This window comes from Lactuca sativa, chromosome 5 (genome assembly GCF_002870075.4).
Source record: "Lactuca sativa cultivar Salinas chromosome 5, Lsat_Salinas_v11, whole genome shotgun sequence".
Classification (NCBI taxonomy): Eukaryota; Viridiplantae; Streptophyta; class Magnoliopsida; order Asterales; family Asteraceae; genus Lactuca; species Lactuca sativa.
This window is the reverse complement of record NC_056627.2, coordinates 219,472,773-219,490,323: the sequence shown is the minus strand read 5'-3', so window position 1 is coordinate 219,490,323 and position 17,551 is coordinate 219,472,773. Positions and strand designations below refer to the sequence as shown.

At 40.4% G+C, this 17,551-nt stretch overlaps 2 long non-coding RNA genes across 2 annotated transcripts; one reads left to right on the top strand and one right to left on the bottom strand.

Annotated features, from left to right (window-relative positions):
* The first annotated feature begins 708 nt into the window (after positions 1–708).
* LOC111885253 (uncharacterized) lies at positions 709–1,781 on the top strand. The gene is made up of 4 exons (XR_002848057.2): positions 709–810; positions 962–1,064; positions 1,183–1,280; positions 1,400–1,781. It is a non-coding gene; the product is annotated as an uncharacterized LOC111885253 (long non-coding RNA).
* Positions 1,782–10,833: 9,052 nt separating this feature from the next.
* On the bottom strand, positions 10,834–13,052 carry LOC122198071 (uncharacterized). Its single transcript, XR_006191902.2, has 3 exons — positions 12,796–13,052; positions 11,846–11,911; positions 10,834–11,446 (listed from the first exon to the last, which is right to left on the bottom strand). It is a non-coding gene; the product is annotated as an uncharacterized LOC122198071 (long non-coding RNA).
* Positions 13,053–17,551: the final 4,499 nt, after the last annotated feature.

Here is a 17,551-nt window from a genome sequence, read left to right as displayed (position 1 = left end):
TTAGCTTATGTGTTGTGATATGCTTATGTGCTATTATACGTTAGCGGGCGAGGCCCTATGACAGGCGAGGCCTAAGTGAAACAGATTTGTATTCGAGCGGGGCTCGAAGCCAGGCGAGGCCTGGAGCGGCAGGGCCGTTGTAGCGGGCGAGGCCCGAGGTAGGGGGTGAGGCCCAGAATAGCGGGCGTAGCCCAGTATGTGCAGTATGTGGTTATGCATAGTATGTGGTAGGTTGGGGAACTCACTAAGCTTCGTGCTTACGGTTTTCAGTTTTGGTTTCAGGTACTTCCGGTAGCAGAGGGAAGAGCTCGGGGTGATCACATAGCATTTTCAAGAGTTTTGGAAACAAAAAGATAGTAAAATATGAAGTGTTTGTGAGTTAGTTTTGTTAAAAATGTTATGTATTTATAGAGTTGGTAAAAAAATTAATTTTGAATTTTATTACGGTTCCAAAGGGTCAAGAAAACAGCCGGCCAATCAACAAATGCGTCCTTCTACTGCCGAAGTGCGGCCCTAGCCGCACCCTAACCGCAGTCAAGGGCCAGTGTTCCGACTTACGTGGCATTGAAAGTGCGGTAGAGGCCATAGCCACTCGCACCATTCTAAGTTGGACCTTGGTTTCTGATAACTTGTTATTGTTTTGTGAGATTAAAAGATTTGAAATACGTAACTATTGGGTGTCTTTAAACTCATGCGAGAAATAAGCATCACACATTTAATTACATTGTTTTTTGTTTTCTCTTTTTGGAGTCAATCTTACCCGAAGGAGCGTGTTGCATGATTCCACTTCATTCGAAAAACCTTTGCAGGGTAATATATCCATTATTTCTATCTCTCACTGTAAAATGTCAAAGATTTTTCTATTTTAACAATTTTTTCTGTTTAATTTTTGTATCATAGGTAGTCTATCATTTTGTTACATGATTTTTACAATTTTTGATATTGAGATTTTTGTTTGCAGTGGAGAAACTGGGGCTTTAAATCCAACTATTGATCGTCGTACCCAAGCTATTAACTTCATCCTTTCAGCCATGGTATTTAATGTTGTTTCAACAGTAGTTGAGGTAATCTTTCTTTTGTTTAAGAAATAATTGTTTAATCACTATATAAAATAGTTAAATGGTGAAAATACATTTTCATTTTCTGTATTTTGTTGTAACATGTGTTTTCATATTTTAATAGTAGGAGGTATTGTCACATACAAATTTGGATCACTCCTTACGTTGATTACATCTTTGTTTGTTGCCGCATACGTTGCCTTCACTTTGACTATAACACAAGTTAGCCTTTTTTTTTTTTTTTTAAATATGAACTTGTCTTTTGTAAAAGTCGAGAGATGCATATGTTACATATGTGCACTTTTCTAAATATCAATTTTCTACTGGTGGACTAAATTCAGGAGGATAATGATGCAAGCACAAATTTACTATCTTCGCCTCAAAATGAAGTTGTCAAGCTATGTGCAAAGGTATTGACTGTTATTATCAGTATACCGAATATTCTCTTTTGTTTTTCATTATATTGGTTTCATGATGCAAAGGATTTGCTGTTGTATATGTTAATAAGAAGCTTATTAACGGATAAGAGATTACAAATGCTAATCTCTTTCAAAAAGATTAGGAAGATTTGATTCACAATTACTTCATGGGTTTTTATTAATGTATATGAATTGAATTTTTGTATTTTGTTGTTTGAAAAGTGAGCTTCCAGTAGAAACTGCTGTTGCATTAGGTAACTCAACAATGTCCATATTTATTTTCACCGGGTGTTAGTTCAACTTCTTTTCTGGAATCACCTGTTTTCCGTTCGAACCTACTGATAAGCTCACTACAGCTGTTTCTAATAGAGACTGATAATTATAGGGGCATGTTAGTAATTTACTATACTAAATGATCTCAATCGATTCTTTCTTTTGTAGGTTCCACTAGTACAAAATCCATTTAATGGTGCGATGCCAATTTTTTTTTTTTTTGGGTGCGGTTGATATTTAAAACCGCATCATTAAATAAGGTTCGCATTAACACACAAATTGTTGGAAATCAGCCTTCCTTAACCCACCTGCAAACAACCCCATAACATACACCCTGATATGGACTCTCATATATTGCTCAAGGTTATTGGGTTTTTTCACTTCTATATTACTTTCAACAAGAAAACTGATTACAGTGTTAATGAAAACTATCTTACCTATTTATAGACTACATGTTAAATACAATAAAAATAACAAACTACCTAGCCCACGTACACCTTTATTGTCACCATAAAACCTGCCATTATAGTTGTCAAAATTGCGATCCTGATTGTAGGATCGTACGATCGTACGATCCTACATATGAAAAACGATCTGGATCGTAAAATGATTGTATTTGAGGTAGGATCGTAGGATCGAGATCCGATCCGATCCTACCTTCCTTTATTTTTATTTTTATTTATTTATTTATTTATTTTTTTTTTTTGCAAATGGAAATGTTTTACCACTTTATATCTTTTACCATTTACCAATCTACCATTTATCATTTTCTATTGTGACTTATGACTAATATTTTGAAGTTTTTATAACTTTTGAACGAAAAATTAAATGTTCGAAATATTTTTCATTATTAAATATTATAAATTAAAATTATATTCTATTTTGTGGGATCTTAAGATCTCGATCCCGATCTTGCAAACCAAAAAACGATCCTAAGTAGGATCCCGATCTTGACAACCTTGCCTGCCATGCATATATATCTCACAATACGCGGTCAACCAAAGACTCAATAAACCCACTAACTCTTCTTTATTTACTTATTAACCCCTAAAACTAAGTCAAGCAGGACCATGATCTGTCCGAATCTGTCCGATAACTCGATCCGTCTCCATGCACTTAACCCATCAAGATTACCCTAACACAAATAAACTGCATCATTTAAAAAATTTACTGGTGCGGTGTTATATGATCACATTAAAAGGAATAACAAACGCATTTATTGATACCGTAGACCAAAACCGCATCATTAAACATGTTTTTCGGTGCAATTTTTTGTAAAACGCACCAATAAATGAACAACACCAATTAATAGGAAAATCGCACCAAAAAACATAATCCCACTAATTAATAAAAAAACCGCACCAATAATATCTTAATCCATCCTTATTTATGAACCATCAATTTATAAAACTCCTTCGTGGTCACCCCTCATCAAAATTTGTGCTTTACCTCAACACCTATTAAGAAAAAAACCACATCATTAAATAGGATCTTCCCTCTACAAATCTTCATTCAAAATGTTCATTCCCGCAAACTTATAGCTCTCACTCCCAATAAAAACCCTTCACAATTCATAGTCCGGTATACCCATCAATCTCCATCGTCATCGCATCTTCACCGGCTCACATCGTCGTTGCATCTTCACCGTTGTCTTCTCGCATCATTGTCTTCATTCTCCTTGATTCTATGTAGTAGGTGAAGTCTTTAACCCCCTAATTTTGTTCATCGATTCTTATATGTAAACTGAATCTGAGTATTTGGTGTATTAAGCCCTAATATGGCCAACAACTCCCACCATACATCGCGAAGAACTCTCAAGTGCATGTTAACAGTAAGAAGGTCTTTACCTCCATGCATTGACCTACATTGTGAAGAACTCTCATGTGCAACAAATTCTAGCAAGATATCTCTCTAATGTTTAGTTTTGTTCTCTCTTCAACCAGTTTGAAGATATGTTTTTTTTTCTAACATATTTGTTTTGAACCAAGCAGAACTTCTTGTGGGCACATGTAAAGATCACAACTTCTTAATCTATCAATAAAAGACAACAAAATTATGCTTGGGTTTCCACTTGGTGATTATATATATATATATATATATATATATATATATATATATATATATATATATATATATATATATATATATATATATATATATATATATAAAGAAAAACCTGATGACATCATATTAAACAATTAGGGTCATTCGTTGTGTTTTCTTGCTTAATTTCAACCCTTAAATCATTTTGATGATGTCATCTTAAAATGAAATAATATGAAACTAATATTGACTAAATTTGAAAGTTTGACTAACTGATTTAATGTTAACTTCATCTATAAAAGAAATATATTCAACTTATTTAAACATCATCATAATTTTTTTCATTTTGTTGTTAGCATAAAATAAAATAAAGTTAAATTAATATTGACTATATGTGAAAGCTTGAATAACTTATTTAATGTTAACGTCATTTATAAAAGGAATGTATTCAATGCATTTAAACCTCATCATAGTTTTTTAAACTAAATTTCGTTCCTTCCTAATTAAAATCACGTTCTTAACCGGCACCTTTCGTATATTCTTTCCATTCACATCTATTATATGAAACGTATCTATAAAATTATGGGATATCTGTAGCACCTGGTTACTGGTATATATTTCATTCAAGTGTTTTTCGCAATTTGGACTAAGACTCGGCAAGCTGATGGACAACTCGTCGAGTAGTAGCGACTTGGACCCGGGGGTTAAGTGGCAGACTCGTCGAGTTGGCGGCATGACTCGACGAGTAGACTCTGGCAGGGCAAAACCCTAAATCCAAGGGTTTGCACCCTATTTAAACGTCTTATTCTGCCTCCCTCGTCCCTTATGCTCTCAGAACCCCCTCATATCAAACCCTAATCGTCCTTGGTGAAGATCTAAGGCCTTTTTAGTGATTCTTGGTGATTTGTGGTGGCAAGAAGGAAAGAGAAGCTTGAGGAATCAAGAGATTGGCCAGAGGAGTCAAACTTGTGCATCATCTAAAGTCCTTGGAAGGTATAAAGTCGACAACTTGCTCCTTCTTGTATTAGATCCCTTTTTTGGGAGATTGAGGGCTTTTATAAGCTATTCTTGGTGACCAACCATGATTGCAAGCATGGTGGGGGTTAAGGTTTCAGATCCAGGCTCATTAAAGGGTTAGAATGCAGAAAGGGAGTGCCTTTGCACCCATGGAAAGCCTCTTGCAACTCAATAGCTTCTTTTAGGGTCTTTTTAGCTCATAATCCCATGTATACACGTAAAGTTCATAACTTTACATGCTAGATCGATCTTAGGAGCCTAGATCTATCATTTGGACAAGTGTTGTACATCAAAAATTGAGAAATGAGACTTGGACAACCTCGACTCGGCGAGTTGTTCTTGGGACTAGGCGAGTCCGAGGCTTGACTTCCCTTTTTATGTTAGGGTTCAAAGGAACCCAGTAAGTGTTAGAATGGCCTTAGAAAGGTCCGGGGGAGTGACCTAACGCATTCAACTTAGCTATAGACCTGGAGTTCAAAGGACTCGACGAGTGCATGAGCAGACTCGGCGAGTCCAAGGCAATCTCCCAACTATTGAAGATGAACTCGACGAGTTGTTGATACAACTCGACGAGTCAAGGATAGGACTTGTTTCTAAAATGAAGATGAACTCGACGAGTTGTTCATACAACTCGACAAGTCGGATGAAGGTTCATTCGAGGTTGTTTTAGAAGGAGAACTCGTCGAGTCATTGCTAAACTCAACGAGTAGAAGTGTGAAGAAGAACAGATGAAGGGTAGGGACTCGATGAGTTGGAGGCCCAACTCGGTGAGTCAGGTCAACTAGAAGTTGACTTTGACTTTGACTTTGGCTTGGTCAGGGGTAAAATAGTCATTTTACCCTAAGAAAAGTTATCAATGTCTGACTGAGTGTTTTATGGGAATTGTAGTCGGAGGATCACCGGAGCAATAGTCAGACATCTGTCGATCAGCTCTTCAACAGTCAGCCTTACGAGGTGAGTTACCTTCCTGTAGGGGTGGGTCTAAGGCACCAGCGTCGACCCACCTGTAGGTGATTATGGTTGAGATGGTTATCTTTGTGATAATTGTCTGGTTGATATATATGTGCTGAGAATGTGTTCAGTAGTAGTAGGGCAAACTAGCCCTGGTTACCAGTTGAAAGATATCGAGGACTATTACCGGTTGAAAGATACTGAAGGGGTGGATAAAACCCATGCATGTATAGTAGTATGATTATGATATGTCATTATGTGACTCAGTATGCTTATGTATGTTATTATAAAACCAATTGTTATGACCTGTAATATATAATAGGGAAAGGGGGTGAAATAGTCCTCAGATACTGGTTGAAAGATACCAAAGGGGAGGTTAGTTCCCAGGTACCGGTTGAAAGATACCGAAGGGAAGAGTAGCTCCCGGTTACCGGTTGAAAGATACCGAAGGGGAAGATAGTTACCAGTTACCGGTTGAAAGATAGCGAAGGGGAGGGTAGTTCCCGGTTACCGGTTGAAAGATATCGAAGGGGAGGGTAGCTCCCGGTTACCGATTGAAAGATACCGAAGGGGAGGGTAGATCCCGGTTAGCGGTTGAAAGATACCGATGATTATGTGCTATGGGTATGATGGGGGAACTCACTAAGCTTCGTGCTTACAGTTTTAGTTTTGGTTTTAGGTACCTCTTCGTCCAAGGGGAAGGAGTCGGCGGTGTAGCAGCGCATCACACACACACACATGTTTTCCGCATGGAGCTTCCTGGGAATGTACTCTGATTTATTTTACTTTTGACAAAATGGTTTTTATGGGGAAATGTTTTGGATTATCGACACATTGGTTGTGACATGAGATATCATTATGAATGTTTTTATGTCGATGGTTTTATGTTACAATTTATTTAAAAATGAAATTTTTGGCCTTGAATTTTGGGATGTCACAAGTTGGTATCCGAGCCCTGGTTTGAGGGATTCGAACACACCCTCGGGGGTGTCTGGACTCAAATCGTTGGGCTAAAGGATTTTTTTTAAAGAAATGGTTTTCTAAATCTAAGAATAAGAGTTTGAGAAAGAACAAGGTGTGTGATGCGTGCGACCGGCCGAGCTCAAGTAAGTTTTCCCCAGGATACCCATACTTGTTATGTTATGTTATATGATATATGACTCTGAGAACTGCATGCTAGATTAGGGCTAAGGATCTAGAAGGATGCCTTTTATGCCTGATATATGTTTATGAGAACTATATGCTAGATTAGGGTTGAGGATCTAGGAAGGATGCCTTATATGCCTGGTGTGTGAGTTGCATGCGAGGACTACCTAGTCAACAGTAGGATGGCCTAGTTAGGTAATGCTTGGTATGGTTACTCGATGCACGAATGTTGCTTGCTTTGTGCTATAAGGGTCCTGGCTAACTTCAACTAACTAGTGAGCGGACATCTAACAGTATCTTCAAGCTAGTTAGGGGAGGATGGTAAGGACTCCTGGTGCAGCTGATGGCGAAGAGTAGGTCAAAGAGTGCCCTATGGAAGCCTAGGATGAGAATAGTTGGAAAGGGATATTGGTTAAGGGACTTGGTGAAGTCGAAGCAATCCTTGAGGAAAGTATGGATAGATGTGGAAGGTGGTATGGGCCCGTACTACTGAAAGCAGAGGATCTGTACTCTCAAGTCAAGGAGGGCCAAGATGGAACCAGGAATCTTGGATAATGTGTGAGATCTCTCGGGGTATGTTTTGATCCTAAAATTTATGTGTTTATTCTCAGTATGGTAGTCACACGACATGGAGCACGAGGCTCAGGATCTAGGTCAGGATCGGGATCGGGCTCGGGCACAGGATCCGAGCAGGTTGATGATGGGTTACATGAGTTCATTGCGTTTGAGATTACGAGAGGCATCCTTGATCTGACCTCGGTCATTTTTGGGTCGATCAAGAAGGGGATCATTGAGCTGATGGAGGATCGCCTCCGGGCATTCAGGAGTGATTTGGCGTCTGGCCAGGCGAGTACGCACACACTGTCCTTCAAGGACTTCAGAGGGAGTGGTGCGCCGGATTTTCACGGGGCGAAGGACCCCATTGCTTCTAGGAGATGGATTGCAGACATTGAGTCTACACAGTTGACGAGCTTCTGCCCGGAAGGGTCGAAGGTCCGCTTTGCAGCGGGATGTCTGAGAGACAGAGCTAGAGATTAGTAGGAGTCGGTTGGTGACTCATTGGGAGGCCCGGTCGTCGAGGCTATGACCTGGTCGGACTTTGTGACCAGATTCAGGGCGGAGTTCGCGCCAGCTGTAGAGCTTCAGCAGCTGGCCAGGGAGTTTTTGGACATGAGACAGACTACGGAGACTGTGGTGGAGATCACCGCCAAGTTCCGGGAGAGGGCTCTTTTCGTGACCCAGTATGCAGGAAATGAGGATATAAGGAGGAACCGCTATCACGACATGTTGAGAGCCGACATCAGGGAGCATGTCAGCTTCTCGGCATGCCCGACCTTGGACTCTATGATTGCCAGGTCATGGGAGAGGGAGATTGATTTGGAGCACCTCAAGAAGAGGAAGGCCAAGACTGGGCAGGTTACAGGGGTTTCGAGGAAGAAACCCAAGGGATTCGACTCTAGGTCGAAGGGCCAGCAGGGCCGGGACCACTGTGGAAAATGCGGTTGGTCACACGAGGGAGCTTGTCGCACTGGGTCGGGTTCCGGCTGTTATAAGTGCGGCAAGGCTGGGCATTTTAGCAGGGATTGTACTGCCCCCACCCCCACATTGCAGATGACAGACCTAATTTGCTTTCATTTCAATCAGAGGGACCACAAGAAGGCCACTTGCCCTAGATTGACAGTAGCGACAGCAACGGCGCCGACCCCAGCAGCAACGTGGGTTACGTATGGCCGAAAGGCCAAGGTAGAGGCTCCAGTGGTGCGGAGCCGAGCATTTTAGTTGAAAGCCAAGAAGGCCTGCGTTGCACCCGATGTGGTGACGGGTACGGTTTCTTCTCCTATTTCTTTAGGCTATGTCGTTGTGATTTTGATATGTTATGTGTATGATCTGTTTAGGATCATTCCATGTGAATGATATCCTAGTTCAGGTGTTGTTTGACTCGGGTGCTACCCGATCGTTTGTTTCTCTTGCGCTTAGCAAGAAGTTTCCTGAGTCTTCGGGCATGCATGACTGCCCTTTAGAGGTCGAGATTGCGGACGACCAGTCCGTGCGAGCATTAGAGGTCTACCGGGATTGTGTATTGATGTTGTTCGAGGAACGTTACCTGGTAGACTTAGTTCGCATACCTTTGTGGGGGAACAAGGTTATTATTGGTATGGATTGTCTAAGCCTCAATGGGGCAGTGATCGACTGTGCTCAACAGTTGGTGCGGATCAGGACCCCAAAGGAGGGAGAGCTGGTGATCCAGGGTGAGAGGCCACAACGAGGACCAACTTTATGTTCAGCAGCGAGAGTGAGGCGCTACCTCCAGCAGGGTTGGGTAGGATTTGTCACCTATGTTATGGATACCCAGGAGGCGGGTAAGGTGGCGGGGGGCAATGTACCCGTGGTACGAGATTTTGCCGATGTATTTTCCGAGGAGTTGCCTGGGATACCTCCGAAGAGGCAGGTGGAGTTCAGGATCGACCTCGTCTCTGGTGCAGCTCCAATAGCCATGACACCGTATCGGTTGGCTCCTCCTAAGATACAGGAGTTGTCGACACAGCTGCAGGAGTTGTTGGACAAGGGATTCATCAGACCGAGCCGTTCACCTTGGGGAGCCCCGATTCTATTTGTGAAGAAGAAGGACGGGTCGCATAGGATGTGTATAGATTATCGGGAGCTTAATAAGGTAACGGTGAAGAACCGTTACCCACTCCCAAGGATTGATGACCTCTTTGACCAACTACGGGGAGCGTCTTGGTTCTACAAGATTGATCTGCGTTCAGGATATCATCAGATGAGGGCCAGAGAGGAGGATGTGCAGAAGACTGCGTTCTGGATACGCTGTGGTCACTATGAGTTCGTGGTGATGCCTTTCAGCCTTACCAATGCTCCTGCCGCATTCATGGATCTCATGAACCGCGTGTGCAGACCGATGTTGAATCGGTCTGTGATAGTTTTCATCGATGACATCTTGGTTTATTCCAAGATGTGAGAGCAGCATGAGGAGCATTTGCGGGAGGTTTTGGATACTTTGAGGAGGAGAACTTGTATGCTAAGTTCTCCAAGTGTGAGTTCTGGTTGCACGAAGTGCAGTTTCTTGGGCACCATGTCAACCAGAACAGGATTTCGGTGGATCCAGCCAAGGTAGAAGTCGTGATGAGGTGGGAAGTCCCGAGGTATCCATCTGAGATTCGAAGCTTCCTGGGCTGGCAGGCTACTAACAGAGATTCGTCTAGGACTTCTCCAAGATAGGTGTACCTCTGACTAGGCTGACAAGGAAAGTTGTGGTCTTTCGCTGGGGGCCTAAGCAGCAGGCTGCGTTTGAGACATTGAGACAGAGATTGTGCGATGCACCAATCTTAGCCCTGCCGGAGGGCATGGAGGATTTTGTAGTGTACTGCGATGCGTCTATCTCAGGTTTGGACGCGGTGTGGATGCAGAGAGGGCATGTTATAGCTTACGCTTCGAGGCATCTAAAGCCTTACGAGGCAAACTACCCGACGCATGATTTGGAGCTAGGGGTGGTTGTTTTTGCCCTCAAGATTTGTAACGTCATGATTTTTGTTCAATTTTTTTTCATTTATTCTAAAATCTTTTAACGGAAAATGCAACGGAAGACTGAAAACATTGTTTATTTCAAAAACATTTCAAACCACAACGTTATGTTCAATTCAAAACCAAAATATCAAAAGTACTTAATTGTAGCGGAAGCATAAGTATCAAAAATTAAATAACGTTTCCAAGTGGCATCTTTATTCTAAGGATAAACTACCCAAAAATGAACCCATCTCACCAAGCCAAGCTTCTAAGCTACCTTACCAATCATAAAGGCACAAAGCAAAGAAACAAGTGTCAGCAAATGCTTCGTGAGCCAATAGGAGTTTGTACACAATCAAAGGGAAAACATACCATCCCCTAACAGGTCAATCATTCAAATAATATAAACAAAATTCCCTTATAAAATAATAATCAATCATCTTTCATATAAAATTCAATTATTCAACTTTGTGTCATCCATTCACATATCATTCATTTGTGTGACATCAATTGTATTTCATGCATAATCATATCGTAATCATATATAATCATATCAAAGGAATATATCATCATCGTATAGGCGTAGGTAGTCTCGTAGTAATACCTAACCCCAAAGGAAAAACCCCATTCGCTACTTGTGTGCTTAGCCAACCAAATGTTTTAAGTGGTTCGCGACTCCCACCCGTCACACCGACCCCAAGACTCCACTTTCACTATTCCGGCTATGCAATGTACAAGTACATCACGGTGTCGTCCTGGTGTTGGTACAAGCGGTGGCATTCGTCCGCCACCTCCCAACACCTACGTGATGTTTGTACAAGCCTCGTTTGAATGGCTAACATCACTCCAGTCTGCAAACACCGAAGTGTACACGTACCATGTGTCGCACGGGCATCTAGAAAGACCGAGCAACTCGTAAATGGCTTAAGCTCTTTTCCTAGAAGGTATTTTTCAACCAACCAGGCTCAAATGTATCCGGATAGGGTTTCATGCTAACTGCTAGGTTCTACCCTTGCCCTGTATGCATAACCCCACATAATCAATCGTAAATCAAGTACAAGCATGCAATATTGGTATTATCATAATCAAGATTCACAAGCATGCAATATTCATATTATCATAATCAAGATTCATAACATTTATACCCAGAAGATACTCAACAAGATCATAGTAAAATATCAAGAATTTCATATAGCATATCATAGTTGCAGTTAATCGTATCAAGTACCAAAGATAAGCATATCAACCAAATTTACTAAGCATACAAATATCACAAAAGGAAAAACAATGACATATCTCATACTGCACATATATGCATAATCAACAATTAATAATATTCTAATTTGACTAATCGAGTTGTTTCCGGAAAGTAGTTTTCGACTATGTACAAGGTTTATGAAAAGTCTATTGACTCACCGTAACTTTATGATATATAGGGTTGCCCTAGCCGTCACCTCGTAATCTCGTTAAGTCGTCGATGACCTAAACATAATACATGCAATTATACTCATGTGTCCATTTTTAACTAATAGAAAAACTTATAATAAAACATGTTAGCCAATTAATAACGTTTTACTCTTATTAATCTTCTTGAAAATTTTACTACAATTTACAATGTAAGTAAAAGTTATATATATACGGTTTAATAACATCATTAAAGAACTTTGAACCACATCAACATACTATTAATCACTGTAACCAAAATAATGCGTCCATGGCCCAATCTCATTATTTAGTCTTATTAATAATGATGTAATGATATTAAGTCAAAATATATTACCACATTAACTTAGGAATTATTCAGCATGATTCATTATTAGTATTTGTTAAAACACCTTCCATTTTACTTGGCATTTTATAAATTTAAATCATATAACTTGTTACCCACGATTTTAAATGTAACTTCATATTTTATTCTAAAAGCGGCCAATATAATTATACTATAATTTATAAATAGTAGGTGAATTTGTATAAGGGTTTGAACTGGTATAAGAATCACCAAATATCAATTCGAATATAAGGTTACGAAGAATTTTTAACCTATAAACCCATGATGACCACTCTACGTATGGTATTAGTCGAGGCCAATGGAAAAAGAGATCGGGCAGCTAGCAAGGATCTTACAAAAGAAACATTGGCAACGAGGCGCGGATAGTAATCAAGACATGCTTAGGTACAGATTCAAAGTCATTCAATAACTAAAAAGGGTTAAAACACCAACATATAGGGCTGTTGGGATCGAGTATATAAGGAGGCATAAATCATCTCATAACACATAGTGACATAGGCTTTGATTCGGCTTTTGGTAGCAAGAGTGATCATAATAACAATTTCAGACATTCAATCCCGAGTTAATATCTACATACCTGGTATTGATCGCACAACAGTAAGAACAAGGCCAAATGTGTTTTACTATCTCGTTCTCATTTTGCTTTTCCCTCTCTTCCTTCTTCTGTGGTCGACGTAAATATGGCGGCCCCAAGGAAGGGGTTTGATGCGAATCGATATGGTAACGGAAACGAAGAAGAACAGATAGGTTGCGGCAGTTTTCCTAATCGCATAGGGTTATTTAAAACTAATATACAAACGTAAGTTACCTTGATAATTCAATTCACAAATTGAATTGTAATTTACAATTATATCTCCTTATCTTTGATACTTGTATTAATAATGACCTTCACCATATTTTAATATGATGTTTTTTTGTTATAACCGCTTAATTTCTTTTTACATATAAAATAAACCATTTTTTAATACTTTGAGTGTTAATTAAATCATAATATTACTTAAATACCTTTAACACATATTAACTATTAACTAAATCTTATAAATTGTTTTAATCTATATTAAAATCTTAAAACACTAATTAAATATGTTTTGTTTATTTTGTTAAATATTAAACATATCTAATCTCACACCGTAAACGCACGCAGGGCCGTTTCAATAGGTTTGGGGCTCTAAGCAAACCAAAAATTTGGGGCCCCTTGTCATAATACGGAAAACTGAAAACTAAAATTCATTCCAACAATCCAACTTGATTCACTGATTGTATATATTGTAGTCTTTGTAATCAACGAACAATGGATAAAAAAAATTAGATAAATGAAAAAATAAGAACCGAAAAGTATTAACCCATGGAATAAAAAATCAGATTAAGAAAGATTCATTCCCGTTTGAATCTGCTAAAGAACAAGAGATGTTGTATAGTCAGACAAGTTAGAAATGATTTTGATTGAACATGGCCATTACCAATCTACCTTCAATCGGGATTTTTAAAATAAACATGATTTTGATCGGAAAAAAAACAAATTCTGATTCCATTACAATTCCACAAACCAAAGCCAATAACCCTAATCAGCTTTAAGTATTAGCCATAATTAGATAATCAAATGACAACATGGCACATAATGAAAAAATAAAAAGTGAAAAGTGAAAAAAATTGCAAATATATTACCGTTTCAGTGATACCGTGAGTATGTGATAGCCTTCAATGGAGAATGAAGAAGCCAAGAAAGGAGAAGGAAGAAGAAGATAGAATGTAATGTATTTCAACGGTTCCGACTTCAGAGTATTCAAGAGTGTTCAAGCCGAGAATGGAGAAGGAAGAAGAAGAGCAATAATCATCGCTTGTACAATAAGAAAAACAGAAACTCTTTTGAGGCGTTAAGCGTGCAACGGTTCCGAAAAAGGCGTGCAGGGCATTGGATTTTTTTGGGAACGGCCAAATGAAATATGGACCTGGTAATCGGAAATTGAGTTTAAGTGGGGCCCCTTAAAAGTGGGGGCCCTAAGCCCTATCTTTGTTTATCACTACATAAGGCCGGACCTGAACGCACGTAAAACTTAATTCTACGTAACAGAAAACTAACTTCACTAAAGTAGAGAATTTTTGGGTCGTTACAATTCTCCCCTACTTAAGAAGATTCCTTCCTCGGAATCTCTAAATAATTACATCAATTTGTCTCTAAGTCGTCTCATCAAGTTATAATCCCAAAATGAATCAATGTCATAGGAAAAATGTGTTCACTAAAAGAGATAACACAAATATCAAATATTAACCATGTTACAACTGGTTCAAGAACGGATACCATAATATTTAACTTCAAAAACTCCTCGAGTTCGTTGTATACTACATATGAGCACAGAAGTGATACCAAATATTTATTAATACTAGCATCAGATAACACAAGATCACAGGTAACACACAAACACGGATAACACACGAGCACAGATGACACATAAGCATGTATATAATTAACTAAGAAAGTTCTGAAAGTTACCTCATCAGTTGTCATATTAAAAGCACGAGCTTTCACCTTTGATGCTTCATCTTTCTTCCCACCAACATCCATTTCAACCTTGGGATTGGGGCACTGGGCACTGATATGACCCATCTGTCTACAATTATAGCACATCAGCTCAGTACTTTTACAATCCTCATGACGATGTCCCATTTTACCGCAACGTATACAACTCACGGTGCTACTGTTGCATGGACCTCTATGTGAAGAGTGACATTTCTTACAGTACTCTGGTTTGTCGCTCTGTATCTGATGGTGACTCTTCTTCTTTAAGGAATCAGATGAAGCCTCCCACTTGCGCTTTTCCATGGACCTTGTCGTGGTACGATCCTGAATGGCTATATCATTCTCTATCTTGTGGGCGTCATCCATGGCCTCGACTAAAGTGGTCTTCAATCTCACAACTGCACGTGGCTGGCGGTTAATGGGTGGGGTTTGAAACATGAACGGCGGTGTCCCGGGAGTGCAGTTGTTCTGGCTTCCGCCCGTTCTTCCAATATTCACATTCTCCTCAGCGTTCGACATTATCCTAATTTATAAAGAGTTACTTTTTTTAGATGCATATACAAATATTAGGAAGGGAAAGTTTATAAGCAACTATCCTACAACGCTCAACACACACCCTCCCCCCTTTAAGTACCTAAAGGTCCTAATTGAGCCAACCAAATTGTGAGTTTGAACACCGGCATTATTCAGTTCACTCACAGCATGGCTCTAATACTAACTTGTAACGTCATGATTTTTGTTCGATTTTTTTTTCATTTATTCTAAAATCTTTTAACGGAAAATGCAATGGAAGACTGAAAACATTGTTTATTTCAAAAACATTTCAAACCACAACATTACGTTCAATTCAAAACCAAAATATCAAAAGTATTTAATTGTAGCGGAAGCATAAGTATCAAAAATTAAATAACGTTTCCAAGTGGCATCTTTATTCTAAGGATAAACTACCCAAAAATGAACCCATCTCACCAAGACAAGCTTCTAAGCAACGTATACCAATCATAAAGGCACAAAGCAATGAAACAAGTGTCAACAAATGCTTCGTGAGCCAATAGGAGTTTGTACACAATCAAAGGGAAAACATACCATCCCCTAACGGGTCAATCATTCAAATATCGGCCGAGAAGTTCGTCGACATCTACATTCGAGAGGTGGTGGCGCGGCACGGGGTGCCAGTGTCAGTGATTTAAGACAGGGACGTGCAGTTTACTTCCAGGTTCTGGAAGAAATTCCACGGCGATTTGGGAACTAGTCTCCACTTTAGCACCACTTTTCATCCGCAGACGGATGGTCAGAGCGAGCGGACCACCCAAACTCTGGACGATATGCTGCGGGCATGTTTGCTAGACTTCGGTGGTAGCTGGGATACTTACCTCCCATTGGTTGAATTATCATAAAACAACAGCTACCACGCGAGTATCGATCGTCCTCCCTTTGAGATATTATACGGAAGGAAGTGTAGGTGAAACAACCCAAAAATACGACCCAAAAATTTTTGTTTTTAATATAAACAAAACTGCATTCAGAGCATCATGTAATAAAACCATACGTGATGTATTTCCAAACATAGTAAAATATTGTGCGGAAAAACTGTATCATGCTACATCAGATAAAACATCTAAATCAATCCCAGGCTAAAGCTGAGGCGGTGGTGTGTGCGATGCCGTCATCCAGAGCTCTTCCCTTTGCTTGCTGAAGTACCTGAAACCAAAACTGAACTGTAAGCACGAAGCTTAGTGAGCTCCCCCATACTACCACATACCATACAATAACACATAAACACATATTGGGCCTTGCCCACTGCATCGGGCTGAAGCCCGGAAACTGCATCGGACCAAAGTCCGGAACTGACTGGGACCTTGTCCCCTGCATCGGACCGAAGTCCGGAACTAACTGCATCGGACCGAAGTCCGGGACTGACTGCATCGGACCGAGGTCCGGAACCGGCTGGGACCGTGTCCCCTGCATCGGACCGAAGTCCGGGACTGACTGCACATAGCATAGCATACCATAACCATTTATATTGCAAACTGCATCGGGCCGTGGCCCGGAACACAAACACATACACATAGCACATAAAACGTGTCTGAACCACGAAGGCATCAAACATACGAACTACTATATCGGGCCGAAGTCCGGAAACTACTATTAACTGGACAGGCCGGCGTTGTGGCCTTAGACCCGTCCCTACAGAAAGGAGACTCACCTCGTAAGCTAGCGGATGAGTGTGTGGCTCGGAAAGCTAACGGCTGCTGCTCCTGAATCTCCTCGGCTACAAATCCATAAACACACTCAATCAATCACTAGCACTATACTCAGGGTAAAATGACCCTTTTACCCTTGGTCAAAGTTGACTTACTCAGGGCTGACTCGCCGAGTCGGGATACCCGACTCGCCGAGTCCTCGATTCCCCGTTCAACTCTTACATGCTGTTACTCGTCGAGTGTGGCATCGACTCGACGGGTACCCTCTGGATCCAAGAACTCAGATGATCTTCATCCGACTCGCCGAGTCAGATGAACAGACTCGACGAGTTGTTCTTAATCCTTAAGGAGGTTGCCTTGGACTCGCCGAGTTGTATGAACAACTCGCCGAGTCCCTCCATTACTGAGTCTACTCTTAACTCGCTGAGTCCACTCCCTAACTCACCTAGTCCACTCGACACTGAAGAAACTGGAGAACTCGGGACCCGCGACGTGACTCGTCGAGTCGTTCTTCCGACTCGCCGAGTCGCCGCCATGCAACATATTTTTACTCGATTTCTCTTGAATCCAACACATGCAAATGATAGATCTAGGTCCATTAAGCTGTTTTA